Source organism: Squalius cephalus (assembly GCF_949319135.1).
Source record: "Squalius cephalus genome assembly, chromosome: 8".
Taxonomy (NCBI): domain Eukaryota; kingdom Metazoa; phylum Chordata; class Actinopteri; order Cypriniformes; family Leuciscidae; genus Squalius; species Squalius cephalus.
This window is the reverse complement of record NC_137129.1, coordinates 23,597,885-23,615,408: the sequence shown is the minus strand read 5'-3', so window position 1 is coordinate 23,615,408 and position 17,524 is coordinate 23,597,885. Positions and strand designations below refer to the sequence as shown.

Here is a 17,524-nt window from a genome sequence, read left to right as displayed (position 1 = left end):
CAGACATCGACATCCTTGAAGCTGCCCAAGAATTTAGCCTGGAGGCAGTCCGTCCTTTTCCTAAGGCTGGTCCTAGGAAGGAAAATAAGAGAGGAGGGAGAAGGAGGCAAGTGAAGTTTAGTGTTTGACTTCTCTTCCTTTCCAGTCATGTGCAGTGAATTCCAAGTTGTTTAACCCTCTGGGGACCAAGGTGTTTTTGGAGCCCTTGAGATGTTCTGACATGCCTTGACATTTGTGGTTTTTTCAGTTATTTATAAACATGTTAATGGCTAAGGTGTAAATTCACTCTATATAGCACAAACAGGGCTACCATAATATGCGAGCAACGTGTATGTAGATGTTTGTATTTTTAAGAGAATAATGTTTATGCGTGGTTATTGGAAAAAATAAAAATGAAAGTTGCTGAATTAAGACCACAAAACACATATTAAATATGTGTCCACAAGACTTTTGACTAATGGGTGTTGTCCCTTTGAGTTCTAGCTTCAAAATTATGTGAAAATAGTCTTGCTTTATCGTTCACAAAAAAAAATACATTGATTTAAATGGTGTAAAACAGGTTTTGCTTGGAAAGCCATTATGCGAGGGGGGCGTGGAGGAGGAGTAGTTTGTCCCACCCACTCTGCATAATGACTCTGCCTAATGCCCATTCATTCAGGTGTGACACTGACTGAGCCACAATGCAAGGACAAAAGATGTATTTAGAAGAAGACTTATATTGACCATTTAAGATTTCGCTTACATCTCTCTTGTAAATATGTTTTGCTATTTTATTAAAAATGTTACAATTACAACAATAATTACAATTTCAACAATATTTCAAGTGTACTCTTTCTTTGTAAAAAAAAAATAAAAAAAGATTATAGGCCTACATTTTATCATATGTATTCATTAGTTTGAATATAGCCAACATTGGAACATCTAACATCTTAGTCTATGACTTTATTTTTGACAAAAATAGTATATATATATATATATATATTATATATATATTATATATATATATATATTATATTATATATTATATATATATATAACGTTAGATATGAGCAGAAATTGCTAGTCAACAAAATGTTGTCTTTCATACTTCGCCTGACTGTAATGTTGTTTTTATGAAATATTAGGGCATATAAATGCTAATTTGCAGTTTAATACGTTGCTTATACAAATACATTTTATTTCAACATATTCCAGTCGATTTTTACTCATCTCAGTAGGCTATAGCAAAGCAGTTTATTATTTTACACACAGACGCGCGATTCATATTTAGGCTAAACAGTCTTTACAAATATGTCCCCTTCATTCATCTCACAGAAAGGCGAGTCATATTATAGAAATGGGATTCATCTTTTTGCGGTTTACATAGGCCTACACTAACGTTATTCCATAACGTTATTCCACACGTGAGAAAAGAAAACAGCCTACCTCACTCCTCAGCGGAATCTGCTCCTCATTTCAGGAGATATTGCTCCTCATCAGCACTGTTCTGAGGAATCGTTTCTCCATAAGGTAGGCTATAATGTCTCACTCGCGAGGAGTCGCGACGCGCTTTGTTTACAGCTGATGTGGGCGTTTCACAGCTCTGAAATGGTTCTCAGAATTTGCGTTTGAATAGCACGCGCTCTCCGGGGCGTGGTCACATTACTGTGAATCATCTCGTAATGAGGTCGACTGGAGTCGCTCTCTTTTTATACAGATTACAGAAGCTGAGAATATTTGTTTTTTATATAAATGACTTCATTTAAAAGATGCGATCTCAAGCTTTATGCCCGTGGGTCTGTTTGCCTGTTTGACTGAATTTTCGCGGAGTTATAGATCATTTTCGAACGCGTTTCAAATGGAGGTTTACTGACAGAGAGAAGGCAGAAATCGCATCGTTAATTTTTCTTTATTTGTCAAAAAGCAAAACACTTTATTTTTATTGTGAGTATACAGAAAAAAAATAGACACTGAACAGGATCGATTGATGTATTACACGAAAATGAAAGATCAAAATTAACAGAGCATGTGGTTCCAACAAATGAATGATGTAGGCTATATGACACCCTCACAAGAAAAACTATATCTCTCAAGTAGATTATCGATGGCCGAGTAACGCGAGAACGCGCGAGACCGAGTGCAAGACGTAAAATGGCGGCGTCCGTCTGCTAGAAACAAACAACCTCAGTGTTTTCTTTTTCTACCGTTTTCTTTTCTTCCACACATTGAAAATTGGACTAAATCAACACAACTGGACTATTTTCCCTCCACTGTTCACCCTGGATCAACTCGAAGAATACATCGACGCTCACTACAACACACTCGGCTGTAACATGAACACGCCAAATAACAAAGGTAATCCCACTTCAATCTCCAAGAGACCCCGTACTGATTCACCTTCAAGTTTAAATTCAACACCATCCTCACCATCTTGCTGTGCCGAGGTAAGCGATATATTACGCTCAATTGAAAACAAACTTTCCGGACTCAACACAAGAATCGCATTAATAGAAGTCATTCACAAGGAATTCCAAGAACTACGTCAAAGTTTAGAGTTCAGCCAAGAACAGATAGACACTCTCACTAAAGAAAATAACTTTTTAAAGGACTCAGTTCACACACTTTCCGCTCAGCTCACCTCCGTTGTCACAGAAAACAAATCGATGAAAGAAAACATTCTGGACTTACAAGCACGCAGTATGAGAGACAATCTAGTGTTCACAGGCATCCCGGATCAAACGCCAGACGACCCCGAAAAATTAATCAAGGACTTCATGACAAAACAACTCAAACTACCAGCTGAAACTGTACAAAGCATCACCTTTCACCGTGTCCATCGCATCCATTCTCAACAAAACAACAACCGACCGCGACCTATCATCGCAAAATTTGAACACTACAAACACAAAGAACTGGTTCAAAAACAAGGCAGAAAACTTAAAGGTACAGCTTACGGTCTCAACGAACAATATCCAAAGGTCATCCTCGAACGTCGAAAACAAATCTTCCCAATCCGAAAACAGAAAATGAATGAAGGAAAACGTGCAATCATAACAGTGGACAAATTATACATAGATGGACAATTATATCGTGACAAGGACATTACCCCCTGGCTTTTTTGAACACATCACTCTGCATTATCTCTTTACTCAGCTCCTTCATATAACTGAGTTATGTTTTTGCAATTGCACCTAGGTCTCATCCCCCCCCCCCCCCCCCTTTAAACATTATGCTGGTCTTTAAGTTTTTTTTTGTTTGTTCATTGTTTTATTATGTACGTTTTGTTAACTACATGTCTAAATTGTACATCTATCAGTATAACAATAACATTGCGTTGTCATACACACACACTCAGGTACACTACCACACCTTTTCAAATGCATACACTCACATACATGCATATGCAGTACTAACAAGCCCATATATTAATATACATACATATCATTTATTTATTCATTTTGTATTTTTTTGAGAAATGTCGCCAATCACTTTTTTATCCTGGAATGTCCGTGGACTTGGCTCCCAGACAAAGAGGATCAAAATTTTTAATCATATAAACAAATTACAAGCAGACATATGTCTTCTCCAAGAAACACATTTATCTGAATCTGATCAAAACAAAATCAAATCATCACAGTATCATTTATACTCTGCCCACTACAACACGAAACAGAGAGGGGTATGTATTCTAATAAATAAAAAAATACCATTTGTTCATAACACCACAATTACAGACCCAGAGGGACGTTTTATCATAATTAACATTTCAATTAAAAACAACTCAGTCACAATAGGAAATTTATATGGCCCAAACACAGATGACCCATCTTTTTTTCAGAATTTTTTTTCTTCCATTTCAAATATTTCTGATTGTCCAATCATAATAGCAGGTGATTTCAACACAGTTTTAGAACCAACTACAGATAGATGTAACAACATTGACAATAAACGCATTTGGAAATCTGCAGAAACCATAAAACAGTTCATGTGGGATCTTGGTCTTGGCGATAGTTGGCGCCTCCAGCATCCGGACTTTAAAGCATTCTCATTTTTTTCACCAGTTCATCATTCATATTCTCGCATTGACTTTTTTCTCACCAGTAATTCTATTATATCCAATATTTCCGAATCAAAGATCCACCCAATAATCATTAGTGATCATGCTCCATTAACATTAAAATTGAATATAACCACTGCACATAAACCCATTTCTAGATGGCGATTTAATACCTCACTTCTACAAGACCACGATTTCAACAGCTACTTTGAAAGAGAGTGGGCTTGCTTTCTAGAGATGAATGACTCCCCGGAAACATCCCCATCTCTTCTGTGGGAAACAGGAAAGGCAGTATTAAGAGGCAAAATAATTTCATATTCCACTTACAAAAAAAGAAAGAGAAAGAACAACAAGATGCACTAGAACAGAAAATTAAAGAACTAGAAGACATCAACATAAATAACCCAACAGAAGAAACACAGGATATTGTAACGCAAAAGAGATGGTCAGATCAACAGCCCTCTCCCTCTTATGTTTAAATTACTGAAATTACCCTGTGATCAAACCCCCTTTGGTCTGAGACCTAATCAAATCACTGGCATCGTAATCCACAAACACCTCTATTGTCTCACAAATGCCGCCACGCAGGACGTGCAGGACGTGCGGACCAGTGGCGGCTCCAGAGATTTTCTGTTGCAGGTGCTATGGGGATGCTCAACACTTAAAAGAAGGTGCTTTGAATTTTGGGGCGTTTCATTTTGGAGGTCGCATTGGACCACCATAATGAAACGCCATCATGAACAACACCATAATGAAAGTATACACATGCGTACATGCCCGCATTAACTATACTCGTTCTGCGACTATAAGTAGTATATATATATACTGTATATATATGTAAAAGTATTAAACGCAAGGGATATAAACAGGGACGCAACTACCCAGAGGGGTATGCAGCAACAATTTTGGCAATCATCAATCTGGTGCACTTTGAGAGTTAAAAATTAAAAGCTCCAACCCATATTCAGTGTGCAAATTAAACAAAGAAAAATTCAAACCTCTTTTAGTTACAGTGTCTACATTACACTACTACATAATAATAGTTATAATATTAATCCCATGATAGTAATAGCCATATATTGTAAATGCACTGAAAAATAAAGGAAACTTCCATAATTAATTTTGTACTAATTTATATATTTGAAAGAGTATATTTCTATACTTCACATTAAAGATGTGATTGGGCCAGCCCAGTGTCAATCAAGAAAAGAACCAATGGGCCGCTGAGCTACGTGTTTCATGGGGTGTCAGAAAAAAACAACAACTAACGCTGACTTTTTTTAACCAATGCATTACACCGGCACTAACCCATGCGCCGCCAATTAAGCAAAACAAAACGAATGGGCCGCCGATGTACTAGTTTTATGGGCCGTTAAGACAAAAAAAAAAAGTATGAGATGTATCGGCCCAAAAAGCACGTCGGCCCACCGGGAATCTCCCGGTAGTACCGATGGCAAGTAGCCTACATGCCTGGACGTCACGCTTTAAATCCTACCTGTTGCTGTAAATAATCCACTTATTTACAGTAGCTGCTGTCACATCAATTGACATGCCATCTCCTTTTCCTCTTTCTTTTTCTATTTTTAGTCCCCGACAGCTTTTTTGCTTTATCCATCTTTTTCGACGACAACTCACTAACGTTACTCGTTCCTGCTCGCTCAGCGCTCATGGCGACCGCGCCCGTGCCCGCCCGCGCGCGTCCGCTCGCGATTTTTAAATGATTATTTAATTCCTATTTTTAACAACATGAAAAAGACTATTCAAACATGACATTAAAATATAAATATAAAAAAATTACAGACATTTCTTGGGGGTGCTGGGCAGGTGCTATGGCTATTATAGGGGGAGCTACAGCACCACCTAGCTCCCCCCTGGCGCCGCCACTGGTGCGGACCCAAATGGCGCCGACAATTAGAAAAACTCATCGATTTCCACCTAAACACACAGAATTCTTGTTCTCGAACCAACAAGCGCCTTTTGGTTTTATTGCCCTCCGGGGAGTCATGAGCAGCAGAAACGCCGTGATGTCTACAATCTTTAAAACCCCTGGAGATCGTTTGAGATACTGATTAACTGCTCAGGACAACAGAACAGTGTCCGACCGGACGTGTTGGCCGCTAATCTAATCAACCCAAGCCAGCACACACACATAAACCATCACCCCGTGGCTCCAAGAGCAAAAGTTCAGCAGCGTGGTGAACTTTCAGTGACTGTTCACACACACACACACAGAAACACACACAGATCCTACACGTGTGAATCAAAATCATCTTGTGAAATGTTTAAAATGTATTCTCTTGATGTATGCATGATCCCTTATCCCAAATATTATGCCTATATAGCTTTATTGATTTGTAATCCATTTGATGTGACTATAATCGCGAAAAATCATGTATCCGCGGGTGACTATGTCATAAAGTTACCATTCGTGGTATCGTTGTGCTCCATAAATCCCAACGGTGTGGAATCTTTAACCCAAAATATCAGAGGATGCATTCTCTTATTAATACCAGTGTTATTAATGTTAGGAACGAATTTATCTTCCAATACTTAGTTGGAAGGGGCGTATCGACCCTCGAAACGTCAGGAGGTGGACCCGACCCGCCGTTAAGGACCATTGGCTCACATACGTGAGAGGGCGTGAGTTGGGCCCCTTTAAAATATCATGTTTTCCTCCTCTAAAGAGCACTTCGCCAGAGAGAGACAGACGACACGCCTTCTTCCATCCTTGGAAGCCTTGTTCGCATTTATTTTCATTTTTCTTCCAAGTTTTACTTTCTTGAAACTACTTTTACTTCAGTTGATAGTCTCCTTCAACCAACCAACGAAATCAACTTAAAGCTAAAATCATCTTGCTAAGTTTTCGCTCGTTTCCAGTCGCCATAGCAACTAGACGCTGTGACATCTGTTTCGGTGACCACGTGACCAGACGCTTTGTCTACTCCGACTCGACGCACGGACACACAAAGGCCGAGCTTCACCCAGAGTAACGTAGACTTTAAATTTACAATCTGAAGTGCTGTTTAAAGTGTCTAACATTACTGTGTCTATTGGGGTTTCGTTGTGAATGACTGAACTGTTCTACCTATCTCTAAATTCTCTCACTCACACTTACACACTCTTTTTACGCACACATCTGCACATACACACACACATACACGCCCACATACCCACGTGTTCCTAGACAGAAACACACAACCACGTGCTGCTAAAGGCGTGCTCCTAGCACACACACCCACACCTCTCCTTACCACGCTCTCAGTGTACACACACAAAACCCATTCTTAAAAATCTCTCTCTCTCTCTCTTATATTCTCCCTTTTCCTTCCCCTACTCTAACCTTTGATCTTCCGTTTATTTTGTTGTATTCCTTATTTGCGATCGTATATTGTTTTTGTTTATGCATATTTACTCCTGTGTGATTTAAAATAGTATATGTAACCAGTAGCTCGTTTGAATAAACTTTGTTAAATCATTTGAATTAAGTTTGCCTGTTTGTTTCAATACTGAGTCCCTGAGTAGTACAGATTTTTACCTCTTAACGCTCTACGATAAATTTTACTATTGAAAGAAATCTCAAATGGTCTAAAACACTAAGATAATTATTTTCTTTGTGGCCACAGAAAAAGGAATCGTCTATCAGTGTTAAAGACGTGAGATTTCCGTTCAGATATTGTACATTTTGTGTGCTGGACGTACAGTTCGTACAATAAATGAACATTCTTCAACTTATACCTAAAATTTCCCCAAATTGAACATATTCTACCCGTCTATATCAGTGAGTACTCAAAGTAATTGTGTAAACTCTGATATAAGCCGAGGTTTTGACCAATTCCCTATTTGGGAATTCTTTAATTCCTGTAAGCAACATATGCATATTCACATTAATGCTGATTTGAGCTAATTAATTCCCTAAACATAAGTCATTGTTGCTACAATATGCTAAGAAAATATAAATCGCAATTAAATAAACTAATTAATATGCATACTCAATTCCTTATTCACAGACTACGACAAGAACACTTCCATCATAGTAATAAATCTGGTAAATACCTGGCTAATCAAATCAAACACAATAAAGAAAAAACAACTATATCAGTCATTAAGGACTCAGCAGGGACACCCACCAACTCACCAGAAGAAATAAATCAAATCTTTCAAAAATTTTACAGTAAACTATATTCCCCTGAAAAGAATCCATCCCAGGATGACATAAATCTGTTTTTAGCAATATCAACTTACCTCAACTTAACAAACAGCAAATAGATACTCTAGAATTACCTTTATCAGAACAAGAACTTTCTAATGCTCTTAAACACATGCCCAACAATAAATCACCAGGTCCTGATGGCTTCCCTGCTGAGTTCTACAAACAATTTTGGTCTATCTTATCACCACTTTTCATCCGGTTGATATGCGAATCAAAACAAAAATCAAAACTTCCAGACACCATGAACACAGCCACAATTGCACTCCTCCTCAAACCCAATAAAGATCCAACATTACCATCAAGTTATCGCCCAATCTCACTAATTAACGTAGACACTAAAATAATTGCTAAAGCCCTTTCCCATAGAATAGAAAAAATCATGCCAACTATAATCCATCCCGACCAAACCGGTTTCATTAAAGGTAGACAAGCATCAAACAATACCCGCAGACTCATAAACCTAATTCACCACTCATCAATAAACAAAAACAAATCTGTCATAGTCACTCTTGATGCAGAAAAAGCATTTGATAAAGTAAACTGGAAATTCCTGTTTTCCACATTAGAGAGGTTTGGTTTTGGGGAGTCATTCATCAACTGGGTTAAAATTCTCTACACATCACCCTCAGCCACTGTCATTACTAACGGACTAACATCACGCAGCTTCAGTCTACACCGGGGAACTAGACAAGGATGCCCACTCTCTCCATCTCTATTCACCATATTCATCGAACCGCTTGCAGCAGCTGTCCGTCAAAACAACTACATCAAAGGAATTCAAACATTAAACATACACCATAAAATAAGTCTTTACGCTGATGATATATTATTATACTTACAAATCCCCCAAAAATCATTACAAGAAACAATAAAACTCATTGATACCTTTTCAAACATTTCTGAATACTCAATTAACTGGAATAAATCGGCTATACTTCCATTAAATTCCACCAGTGTGGATGTGACATCCCAAACATCCCAAATCCCTTTGTGCACCAATTACATCACATATTTGGGAATCAATGTTTCCGCCAAGCTGCCAGAGTTGTTTACACTCAACTATACCCCATTACTTAAAAAAATAGATGACGATCTTCAACGTTGGATGAACTTACCATTATCAATCATGGGCAGAATATCAGTAACAAAAATGTCTATACTCCCAAAAATAAACTACTTATTTTCAATGATTCCAACACAGCCCACTCGTATCTGGTTCAAATCATTAGATTCAATTATTACAAAATTCTACTGGAAAAACAAGACCCCAAGAATTAAATTAACAACCCTACAGAAACCAAAATCACAAGGTGGATTAGAGGCACCACATTTTTATAATTATTTTCTGGCAAATCAACTCCAAAACATATACAAATGGATTCAACCTAACTCTTCAGAATACACATGGCAAGATATTGAACAATCAATCTGCAAAGACATTCCCAGCTAGAAATTTTTTGTTCTAAAAATGTTCTAAGAACATTAGCATGTATTGTTCTATAAATGTTTTCAGCGGCTAGTTTTAGTTTTGTTCTCAGAATGTTCTTTTAAAAATTTGGAGAACATTCTTTAAAAACATTATTAAAATGTTTAGTAGTAACATTCTTTTAACATTATTCTCTAACATTCTTAGAAAGTTTTCAGCGGCTAGTTTTAGTTTTGTTCCCAGAATGTTCTTTTAAAAGTTTGGAGAACATTCTTTAAAAACATTATTAAAATGTTTAGTAGTAACATTCTTTTAACATTATTCTCTAACGTTCTTAGAAAGTTTTCAGCGGCTAGTTTTAGTTTTGTTCCCAGAATGTTCTTTTAAAAGTTTGGAGAACATTCTTTAAAAACATTATTAAAATGTTTAGTAGTAACATTCTTTTAACATTATTCTCTAATTTTCTCAGAACGTTTTCAGCGGGTAGTTTTATTTGTGTTCCCAGAATGTTTTTTTAAATGTTTAGAGAACATTTTCTAAAAACATTATTAAAATGTTTAGTAGTAACATTTTTATAACATTATTCTCTGACATTCTTATAATGTTTTTAGCGTGTAGTTTTATTTTTGTTCCCAGAATGTTCTTATAAATGTTCGTATAACTTTTTTTTAAAAACATTATTAAAATGTTTAGTAATAACGTTCTTATAACATTATTCTCTAACGTTCATAGAACGTTTTCAGCGGGTAGTTTTATTTTTGTTCCCAGAATGTTTTTTTAAATGTTTAGAGAACATTTTCTAAAAACATTATTAAAATGTTTAGTAATAACATTCTTATAACATTATTCTCTAACGTTCTTATAATGTTGTAAGCGGATAGTTTTATTTTTGTTCCCAGAATGTTCTTTTAGATGTTCGGATAACATTATTTAAAAACATTATTAAAATGTTTAGGTGTACCATTCTTACAACATTATTCTCTAACGTTCTTAGAAAGTTTTCAGGGGGTGTTTTTATTTTTGTTCCCAGAATGTTCTTTTAAAAGTTCAGATAACATTTTTTTTTTACAACATTATAAAAATGTTTAATGATAATATTGTTAGAACATTATTTCTCCTAAAAGGTAGGATAACATTCTCTAAGAACACTCTAAAAATGTTTTGTGATGATGACCTTCTATAAATGTTTAATCATAACATTTTTAGAACATTATCCCTTTATTCTTATAAAGTTTTTAGCAGGAAGTTTTATTTTTATTCTTAGAACGTTCTTCTAAAAGTTAGGATAACATTCCCTAAAAATACTCTTAAAAATACTACTTAACATTCTAATAATTTTTTTAGTGGGAAGTTTTATTTTTGTTCCCAAAATGTTCTCTTAAACATAAAAAATGCTTAGCTATAACATTGTTAAAACATACAATTTTATTAATCTCTAAATAAAACAAAAATCTAACAGGTTTATGAATGGCATTCACATAAATTATTAGAAGTTCTGCGTACAGTAGATGCCCAACATTAAATGAAGAACTCAGTAAAGTCCAATGTGCAATCACACGTCTTGACTGCTGTTTGCTCAGAGCGCTCATCATCAGTCTTTGGTTGTCTTGGTTCTTGCAGAAAAAGAATAAAGTCATCTGCATTAATAGGTGTTCTACTGTTCTTCTCTTCTTTTTCAGCTGCTATCCCAGTTAGCAGAATTGAGCTCCATTCTCTGTGTGCATGGTAGAGTTTTTCCTCATAGCCTATAAAAGAAGATCATGCAACAGTGTAAACAAAAAATAATACAAATACATATTACATATTAAGATCACAAGCAATATTGACTTTGAAAACTTTCAAAATTAACCAGCCTAATTATTAATCAGAAATTAATTAGATTAGTTTATTTAAAAGTATAAATATGATACCTTATGAGTATCTATTTTGTTTCTGTAATTTAAAACATATACTTAATCCATTATATACATGTTAAAGGGATACTCCACTTTTTTTGGAAATAGGCTCATTTTACAACTCCCCCAGAGTTAAACAGTTGAGTTTTACCGTTTTCTAATCCATTCAGCCGAGTTTCTGATATTTAGAAGAATGTCAGTAACCAGACAGTTTCTGGTCTCATTGACTTCCATAGTATATATTTTTTCCTACTATGGAAGTCAATGAGACCAGAAACTGTCTGGTTACTGATATTCTTCCAAATATCAGAAACTCGGCTGAATGGATTCGAAAACGGTAAAACTCAACTGTTTAACTCTGGGGGAGTTGTAAAATGAGCCTATTTCCAAAAAAAGTGGAGTATCCCTTTAATAACACAACTAGAGGCTAAATTATTTTAACAAACTACAAACTTGGCTTGAGAAGTGTGAACCTCGAACTCAGGTAGCCTTGAGCACAGCTGCAGCATGTCACAGCACTGCCCACGATGCTTTTGCTCTGATGTAACAGCTCATTTTCATCAGTTATATTGTCTATGGATTGTTACATTTCTTACAGATTTCTGCTTGTTTTAAATCAGATACAGATAATGTAGTACTGCATTTGAGATAGAACAATTTCTAGTGTGATTTAATCATACCTGTGAATCGTCTCTTTGCTATTAGCTAAGCTGTAAGTTTTAGTTACTTCAAAAGCAGAAAGAAAAATATGCTATAAATTCTGTTTCTTATTGAGAAATCACAGGACAGTGTTGACACTAACTTTTTGTGCTCCAGTAGGTTTCTGTGTGCGCACAATCTGCATGTTAAATGTGAGCTACTGTCTGTGCATATGAAAGCTTGTTTCCGCCATGGAATACAATTTTTAAAAAAGGTAATTGCGAATCACAATTCAAACTTTTTTTTCTCAGAAGTGCGAGATATAAACTCGCAATTGGCCGTTTGAAAGTCAGAATCACAGGATAAATTAGTGAAACCTGAGAAAAAAAAGCAATTCTGGCTTATTTTTTTTTTGCTGTCTTTTCTATATGAGAACATTAATGCACTTCATCAATACAGCCGCTCTGAGAGTCACTTCAGCAGCATTTTAGCTTCATTTGAGAAAAACTATCATCATATCATAAAACACAGAGAAACTCAAAGGTCTACACGGCAATCCGTCAAATAAAAGTTTGGTTTAACCTTTGAAGAACGTTTTGCTTAAATCATTACATTTTAAATAATTGGTTATAGCAATTTAATTAAACCATTCAAATGGAATCAAGAAAACAAAAAAAAATTAACTTTTGGGAGATGCGAGAGCGAAGTAGTCCAGTGATAATTAACAGGCAGCCATGGTTAATGCAATTTGCAAAGACCCGCCCCCTTTAGTTACTGTTGCTATGTCCAACAAGCCATGGCGCTCTCACGCCACACATCATGTTGTCACGCAATGAAAAATACATTGCGGATCACAGAAAAAACGCTGAAACGTTTAAACGCAGAGACAAGACAGAGCAGGTTACTTTTGATATGAAAGTTGAAACAAAGAAAAAAATATTTTTGGTAAAATAAAAATGTAAAAAATACCTGTCAATCAAACTCCCTCGAAGGGTGAATTCTGAGGGGAGTAAAAAAGACAGCTCACAATTCTGATATTTTCTTGCAATTGTGTGTTCTTGCCTCACAATTCTGAGAGAAAAAAAAAACTGTAATTTTACTGATGGAAACAGACAGTTAAAAAAGTGGACTTCAAAGATTTCTTATTCTGTAGCTCCCTGTGGGATTTTTTTGACAAGTCCATAAAAATGCATCCATCCATGATAAAAGTACTCCACACGGCTCTGGCAGGTTAATAAAGGCGAAAGGTGAAGCGAAGTGATGCGTTTGTGTAAGAAACATATCCATATTTTATATTTTAGGGCTGGGAATTGATTAAAAAAAGTAACTGATTATTTACACAATTTGCTGTAATTATATGCAATTAATTGCATTTCCCCCAAGCTTGTAATCATCAATATTTAAACTTAGAATAACCTAATTAAACAACAAAAAGGAAAAAAAGGAACAGAAAATAGCCCTGTATTAAAATAATATTAAACATCAATATATCAATATATTATTATTTTCAATAATCAATCAACATAATAAATTTAACAATTTATTATTATAATTTTTTTTTTTACTAATTATCAAAATAAAACATAGTCCTACAAAGCTATTAGCCTATTACAAGAGCATGTGATCAGAGCAGGTAATTTTACCATTGTTGTCAGCATGACTATACCAGCTCAGTAGGGCTATTTCACAGAAGTCTACTACTGAGAAATTTCACGTTATTTGACTTTGCTTTTCCAGTGCATGATCGGTACATGATTGGAGCGTTTGGGCCGTTAACATTGAGCAAAGAGCTCAATGTTTGCTCAGTGTTGTGTGTGTGTGTCAGTGCGCCGACACACACACACGGAATGGAGAGCACGGCGCGGAAAAGACCCGCTCATGAAAGCTGCGCGAGAATAAAACCTGATCGCCAAACACGGAGGGGCGGGACGGCATATTTTGCAGCCTTTTCCGCAACAGGAAGTCATTAAAATGAGGCAAAAGAAAGTGCTGCGTTAATTGCATTTTTTTTATAAACTCGTTAAGCATCTCAAATTAATCGCGAAGATTAACGTGTTAATTCCCCCAGCCCTACCATATTTATAATTTTATCGACTTAAATAACTAGCTTCCAGCAGACAGCCATATGCAAGTCAAATTACGCCCAAAGAGTTATAGAGTCAACGCATCGATACGCATATGCGCCTGCAAGGCTACGCATCACTACACTTCGGCCGCCATATGCGTCTATGTGTGTCGTCCCAGTTTTTGATACGCGACGCACCGTTGTATGCAATACTATGCGTTGTTGGTGGGGGCAAAACTGCAAGTTGCTTGCGTCCGACGTGTTGACTATAAAAGGCTCTTGTCGGTGCATGACATAGGAGTAGCATAAGCTTTGACGGCTCTTGCGGTTCAAACAAACAGGGCTAGGCAATAAATTCAAGCTCCTCCCACATTTCTCTTTATATGATTCTCTTTAATGATAATTTTTCTAAAAATCTCTGTGGAAAGAAAGTCAGATATAAATCTGGGACAGATATAAATCTGGCACGAGGGAGAAAAAAATAGATCATTTTTATTTTGGAGTGCATTGTGCGTTTAAAATTGACTACGGTTTTATAAAATGCAGTGGATACTTACTAGTGATGGACTTGTTTCTCTGTTGGTGCCTGTTCTGCTCCGTAAACATTGGTCCAATGCTTGATCTTAAGAAAATGTAAAAAGTGTGTTAATGTGTGTTAACAGACTATTGATCTGGGTGACATAGGACCATTTTTTATGTTTTTCTTAAGTGTTAGGCTATATAAATCTGGAGAACCCTTACTAACATTAACCATGGTTTTGCTACACTAACTAAATGGTAATAAATTATTGTAATCAATCCACCATAAAAATATTGTTTCTACACTTTACTATAATAAAAACCATGGTTAATTTAGCAAAGGACCCTGGGAACATGTCCTAAAAAGAACAGCTCATCCAAAAAATAGAGTTCTCTCGTTATTTACCGGTACTCCATGTTGTTCCAAAACTGTATGAATTTATTTTGTATAACCTTAATTAAGATATCTTGAGAAATGACTTCGCTGTTTTTTTTTTTTTTTTTTTTTTTCATAAAATGGGTTCCAATGTTGTTTTATTCCCAACATTCTTGTGTTTCAGAGAAGTAAGTCATACAGGTTTGAAAATAATTTCATTTTGAAAGGACATTTATGTTATGTATAAAGACACAATGTTCTCAGTTCCCTCATTGTAAAGCTCCTATTCTGAGGTTTATTTTATTTTATTTTTTCAAAATGTTGCAAGTAAAATGTTCTAATTGTGTTAACTCGTCACATTAGAAGAACGTTTTATGAAGAACATTCAACATCTCATCTCTCAATGATATCCTCAAAACATTTCCCTAACGTGACAGAGAGAATGTTCTTCTTTTGTTATCATGAAACATTGGGACAATGTTATATTGAGATCATTGTACAAACTTTAACTTTAGCAACATTCCCAAAATATGCTCAAAATGTTGCAAGTAGAATGTTCTTCTTTTGTTATCATGAAACATTGGGACAATGTTATATTGAGATCATTGTACAAACTTTAACTTTAACAACATTCCCAAAATATCCTCAAAATGTTGCAAGTAGAATGTTCTTCTTTTGTTATCATGAAACATTGGGACAATGTTAATGTGTGTTAACAGACTATTGATCTGGGTGACATAGGACCATTTTTTATGTTTTTCTTAAGTGTTAGGCTATATAAATCTGGAGAACTCTTACTAACATTAACCATGGTTTTGCTACACTAACTAAATGGCAATAAATTATTGTAATCAATCCACCATAAAAACATTGTTTCTACACTTTACTATAATAAAAAAACATGGTTAATTTAGCAAAGGACCCTGGGAACATGTCCTAAAAAGAACAGCTCATCCAAAAAATAGAGTTCTCTCGTTATTTACCGGTACTCCATGTTGTTTTAAAACTGTATGAATTTATTTTGTACAACCTTAATTAAGATATCTTGAGAAATGACTTCGCTGTTTTGTTTTTTTCCATAAAATGGGTTCCAATGTTGTTTTATTCCCAACATTCTTGTGTTTCACAGAAGTCATACAGGTTTGAAAATAATTTCATTTTGAAAGGACATTTATGTTTGGGTCAGCTTGGCCCGTAAAAACTCATATCAAGAAGACAGGTACAATTTTGACTGGAGGGTTTGGACCAGTGTGCCTTTGAGCAGAGTTTACATGTTCTGCCTCTATTTCACGTGTATTTTACTATGACAATACTCACCGCAACTGAAGATCATGTGGCTGGATAATTTATTCCCAAAATTCCTGGATAATGGGAAACACACACACACAGCAATATTATTAGCTATTTGTATTTACTTACTAAAAGAGACATAAAAAGCTTGCAAAATTTTACTCACCAGCTCAAAAACATATTATGATGATGACTCATCATTTTGACGGTAACGTTAGGCCGATATCCCGCGATCATTCAAAAGCCTAGTTTTCATAGTGTGGTTCGAGTTCCTCTCTGTATAAAGACACAATGTTCTCAGTTCACTCATTGTAAAGCTCAGACTATGCTGAGGTTTATTTTTATTTATTTTTATCAAAAACTAACTTAGCTGACAATATTTAGCCTAACGTTACACATGCAGCCTGAAACATTGACATTATATCGATATTGCTCTAATCGCATTTAAAATTAGCTTCTCAATTTAACACACTATATTTTGATATAGCAGAATGTATTTTTATATAAAATAAAGTTATTTACCTTCCGCAGATTGCAATATGTCCGTTACACGTAGGCTACGTTGTTAAAATTCGTTGTCCATTTACATCCCGCAACTCGCTCAAAATAAAAATGTAACAGTACGATGCAAAATAATCCATGTTTTAAACAATGTAAAAGCCACAGAACCGAAGGAGGCTAGTACTGAAGATCCTCCCGAGCAGCAGCAGCGCGCACACACACACTCACTCTAACAGACGAATATTCAAACTTCAAACTTGACCAGTAAAAGGCGCGCATAGCTGCTATTGGCCAGATTCCTGGATGACAGTCTGAATAGCCAATCATGCTCAAAACAACTCGAAGAGACAGCCAATAATGTGGTAACATTGCAATTACAGGAAAAGATTACATGTTTTAAAAGAAAGAATATGAAAAAAATGTGCACGGCTATTTATTTAGTTGTATTTGTAAGCTGGCTGTTATATTTAATCAATTGGTTAAATGGTGTCTTCATTGCAGTGCATGATAAAAAAAATAAACTTACAATAACATATAAATAATAATAATAAATTACACAAATAATAT

General features: G+C 35.5%; 1 long non-coding RNA gene across 2 annotated transcripts; it reads right to left on the bottom strand.

Moving 5' to 3' along the window:
• Positions 1–9,050: 9,050 nt before the first annotated feature.
• On the bottom strand, positions 9,051–17,202 carry LOC307163233. 2 transcript variants are annotated; one of them, XR_013822040.1, is made up of 6 exons: positions 16,979–17,202; positions 16,623–16,732; positions 16,484–16,527; positions 14,829–14,893; positions 13,176–13,277; positions 9,051–11,417 (listed from the first exon to the last, which is right to left on the bottom strand). It is a non-coding gene; the product is annotated as an uncharacterized lncRNA (long non-coding RNA). The 2 variants fall into 2 exon arrangements; XR_013822041.1 differs by lacking the exon at positions 13,176–13,277 and having other exon boundaries at positions 10,740–11,417.
• Between the last annotated feature and the right edge of the window lie 322 nt (positions 17,203–17,524).